This window comes from Frankliniella occidentalis, unplaced genomic scaffold (genome assembly GCF_000697945.3).
Source record: "Frankliniella occidentalis isolate FOCC.00 unplaced genomic scaffold, Focc_3.1 Scaffold10, whole genome shotgun sequence".
NCBI classification, from domain to species: Eukaryota; Metazoa; Arthropoda; class Insecta; order Thysanoptera; family Thripidae; genus Frankliniella; species Frankliniella occidentalis.
In genome coordinates, this window is record NW_026267140.1 from 2,440,596 (window position 1) to 2,445,687 (window position 5,092).

A 5,092-nucleotide genomic window follows, 5' to 3' on the forward strand; every position below is an offset into this window, starting at 1 on the left:
TTTTAGTTTATTAAATGTCAAAAATTGTTGTTTAGGTGCGACTGAGAAAACACAGAGATTGTCCAGGTCGCGCAGTTAAATTGAGCAAAAGTTCTATTCATTTTTCATCTCAGAAAGATATCGTTTTAAAATAATTGTAACATCATACATTCTCACTTGCCTGTGCGTTATCGATAGCAGAGATTGTTATTTATGCTGCCTCATTCGTGTCTTGTGGTCAGTGCTTTTCTTACTTCCGTATCGGATCGGAGTGGAGTGCCGTCGCGGCAAAGGCAGGCGGGAGAAAATAGGCGCCGTGGCCTTTTTTTTTTTTTTTTGCACAGGTCGCCGGGGCGCTGCTCGATATCCACGGCCACCACGGCGCGGTGCGCGGCTGCACCAACGGCGCGCCGGGGGATGTGGCGGGGCGTAGCGACAGCACTATCCCTTTCTGCGCCCACAGCAGCAGCGGCGGCACAATGGGATTTGGTAGAAAAGAGGAAACCGCGGGCCGGGCCGGGCTGACCTAGGCGCCTCCGCAACCCTTTCACACTGCATTACTGCCCAGTAGCAGCAGCAGCAGCTGCTGCAGCAACACCTTCTCCGACATCATAACCCACCCACTCCTTGGTAGTTCTGTTGAAAGGAATAAACAAGGCGGACGCTCGCTCGAGCGCGCGGGCGCCACGCGGCCGCTCATGCTCGTGAGAATCGAATTACAAGGTGATGCTGCCGCAGCAGCTGCGCAGAGCCGCGCGGGACCACAAAGCGAAGCTAAGCGGCACAGGGCGTGCTGGGCTCGGCTCGCCTGGCTGGGACCTTCAAATAATCTCCTTCCGCTTAATTACAGCTTTCACTCGGCCGGGCTTTATCATCTGTATTAACACGGCAAGAGGTGCCAAACGGCTCCGGGCTCCGGGGACAATTATTCTCAGTCGGGGCCCCCGCGCCCCGGGCGAGGCCGCGGGCGAGACAGGCTCTCACATCGGTGCCGCGGCGGCCGCGGCTGCCTTTCAAAATATCCCTAGAGGTTTTCCCCTCTCCCCAAAAATTGCCATCAAATTAGGCGGTATCGGATGGGATTCCTCGTTTGCAGCGCATCACGCGCGGTAGGCAAGGCCCCACACCTGCCCGCTCTCCCACGGGCCTCATCACCGCCAGATAGATATGTATGGGAGAGAGATGCAAAATTGGAATCATTTTCACTTTCATTCTGATATATCTCTCTGCTCTGCCCTGAGGGGGATATACCCCCCTCCACTGCCTGGGCGCTCCTCTCTCGCGTGGCTGCCCAAACTATGTGAGTGCGTACGCCAGTCTGCGCCCCTGTGTACGTGATTGTGTGTGTATGTGTGTGCGTGTGTAGCTGCCGATTGAATTGGCACCACAACAAGGGCCACCGCCGCTGTGGGGTGAGCTAAAATGCGGAAGAGGGGGAAGGAGCGGGGTGGTCCAAAGCCACGACAGGATTCCCTTTCACCTTTGGGGCAGAACGCCCGCGTGCCATCGAACGTCGTGGGCATTATAGTAGTAATTTGCGTGTGTTTGTTGCACCGCATATATAATGGTCGGCTGGGCGCGACTCTTCCCCTCGGCAGGGCGGGCGGGGCTATAAGGCTGCCCACTAAAAACAGGATCCCCCCATAGCAAACTGCACGCACATGGCAGAGAGAAAATCCAGCAAAGTGTCAGAGTAGGCAGTCATTGGAAAGAGGCACGGCCAGACTAGTATAATAACGGCCTCTTGGGCCCGAGGGGGAGAAACAAGAGGGAGGGACTCGCGCAGAGGGACCCGCCAGGACAGGCAAGCGAAACGCCCACCCTAGCGAGCTAGGGAAACAAAGGTGTCGGTGTTTTAGCTGTAAAACAAAATGCACAATTATTATGCCTTTCTTCTAAGCAGACGCGGTCGCCTCGAAACGTATTTCTCCTCATTTTTTTCGCGACACGGGTACTTCTCAAAGCAAAAGGAGCGCTGGTAGATAAAACATCCGTTTCAACGAGTAAGGTGCACAAAACTGTAATCCCGACAATGAGAGGAACCGACAAACCTCATTAACTCCATTTACAACTTTCGTTTAAGCCCGTCTGTCGCGCGGCCGCGGCTCGGTTCGCCCCGCCCGGTGCGGTCTTCATCTCATCCGCAGCGCGGAGGAGGCAGCGCCACCAAAACCAGAAAATAACAAGGAGAAAGCATTCTCGCCGATAAATTGGGGCCGAACGTATGGAGAAGACTGCCGGGCAGGGGGCCGAACAACGGCGCCCCCGACCAATACCTAGAAGCCATTAAAATTACGCGCACTATATTGCGCGTCAATAATACGTGTGGCTCGCTACCCCGTTGCAACGGGGGAGGTACGTACGCAGTGACGCCGCATTCACCTGTTAAAAGTTTACGAAGCATTATATCGTGAACTACAAAGAAAGCGATATAGAATAGAAGTGTAGCCTGCGAAGAAATTCTTTGCATAGTTCTAGAGATAAGCGGTGCTTTGTATTACAATATGCTACCATTAGAAGATACACCCAGTACGAGTCGAGGTACGAGTGGTACGGCAGTGAAGTATTGTTAACGAGTACACAACACAAGTGTGCACAAGTGTACTACCCAGCGTGCCCACACACGCACACGTGGCGTCATCCATCCCCACTTCCGCGCGGCGCCTCGTTGTAATTAGAGCCGCCCGATGATGAGTCGTCATCGTTACGACTCGCGGCTGACTCGTTCCGGCCGCTGCCGCTCTCTGCCGCACCGCGCCCCGCGGGTCAGGGACCGTCAGGGACCCAGGCGCGACTACTCTCTTTCACTCGTACAGCGCGACAGTTTCTTACCCCGCCCCTCCCCTCTCCCCTCCCCCTCGGCGGCCCGCCGCAGCACCATCAGCGCAGAGAGCTGCAGAGCTGTCCCCGCGCTATTTCAAAAATGTTGTGGCTCGAGTCCTGCTGGAGCTGGTCCGGCCGCTCCCACAGTGCGAGGAGAGGCGGGCCTGCGTCCTGCGTCCGCGCGAGAGACTATCAACGTGGCCATACGTCATCCCCGCGTCCGCTGACCACGCGCCGATGCAACCCAGAAAAGAATAAAAAGATTAAATCATGGTGTAACCACGGTTTTCTGGCCAAACACTTTTATGGAGATAGCGGCATCGGCCGCAGTATACAACAACAGCTCTCCACATGCACGCCGTAGACAAGTCACTCACAGTCGCCCAGACCGGCCCAGGCCCAGCGAGCGGTCTGCCCTCTGAAGCCAAGCCTAAAGGTCATGCAACATTTTCGCTTTACTTCCCTGTGAACGGCGAAAATTGAGAACAACGGCGTGTCCAGCGAGACCGCATATAGCGTTTATAAAAGCACCCGACACCACCGCGGCACGAAATGTCTACGCGGCTGCAGAGCCTGCAGAGCGGCTCAGAGCGGCACTCGGCTGTCGCACAGCAGAACACACTTTCACTGCTGAGGGCCGCGCAAATAAACATGGCAGCGACACCCGCAGAGCGGATGCACGGTGGGAGTGGCAGGCATCAAGGGGTTATCGTCACGATATATAAATAACTAGTAAGTCATAAATTTTCAATAACAAAAATCAGCGACTGTACACACGAACTCTTTATTTCTCCATAGCCGAACTGACATCTGTAAACATCCTCAGCTTACGAATGTAATCATACGCCAGTGTGAAGAAATTTGTTCACAACGAGGTGGATGCAATATGAATGATTGCATTCTGATCGTACTGCCAGGGACACCTGCAGAGAGAGAGAGAGAGAGAGAGAGAGAGAGAGTGTGTGTAAACATGACCACAGTATTGAGTCGTCTCTGCTGCGCGGCTGGAAGCAGGCGGTGCGCCAGCCTGTCCAAAAGCCCATGAAGAGGGCTATTTATTCAGTACGAAGCGCCGCGCCCGGCTAGATAACATCGCGGCAAGTACACCGCGAACCAGGCGGAGGTGTAGCACTGTGGCCATCGCGCGCGCCGGCCAGGGGAGCGGGGAGGCGCCAAAAGTTCGCCCACCGTGAAATTGGCTATTGTTTGTGCCGCTGCTGCTGCCGCCGGCGCCGCAGCAGCGGCCCGACCGTCCCAGGGGGACCCCCACGACACTTGCCGACGAAGGGGTTTCGTCTCACACCGAAACTTGGGAAAGGTGCAAGCATCCGAACGCGCCCATGCAACCAGAGGGCGTTTAGAGTACCAATCGATCGGCTGCGAGCTGCGAGTAGGTTATTCCACTCTACTATAGGTATTCCTACGGTATTACTAAGTCTGAACACGTTCTTCCCCTAGGGGTTTCCACGGATGCGCGGGGACGCGTCTCCGATCCCAATTGGTGAGGGGAAAGGACCTTCACCGACCTTTGCTGCTTTCAGTCCGCCCGCTATTAACAAGTGGGCATTGGGCGTTCCCCAATGCACTCAGAAAAGGTCACTGAGAAAAACCAGAGCGGCTTCCCGCAAGCCCTGCGATATATGAACAAATGCGGCATTCGCACAAATCCAGAACAACATTGTAAAAACTGTTATTGTTCGCTGGTTTAAAGAACTGTGTGCGGGTTTGAGTGTGAGTGCGAGAATGATGCACGAACTTGACCCCTGCTGTGCGTAGCGCAGCGGGCGCAACCAATCCCCATTACCATGAAAAGGAATGCAGCAGGCACTCTCTCGCCCAGAGTATCGCCAGTCCCATCTCCATCTCTCTTGCAGCCCCCCTGACTTACGAGGGTCCTGTCGCTGTAGCATTTATTGTGGGAGGGGGGGCTTTCACCCACACATGGTCTGTTGGCTTATTCGCTTAACCCCCGCCTCCCCTCCCCCTTACCCGCTCTCCAGCTCGAGACCGCCCCTGTCGCAGGGTTTCAGAGTCAATCTCCCAAACATGCAAGGAAGGGGAGCACAGGCGACATGACAACGAATCCTGACAGGGGGGGGTGGGGGTCCGATACGTCGGCCACTGTATCCAGTGTATCGCCCGGCCGCGCTCAGGCTCAGCCCGGCACCCCCACAGGGGAGGCGTACCAGCGGCGGGGGGTCACGAGCGAGCCGTCATCCAAATTAGGAGAGACGAGAGTCTGCAGAGAGAGAAAGGATTTAGACGAGAAATGTTGTTGTGTATGGGAGGG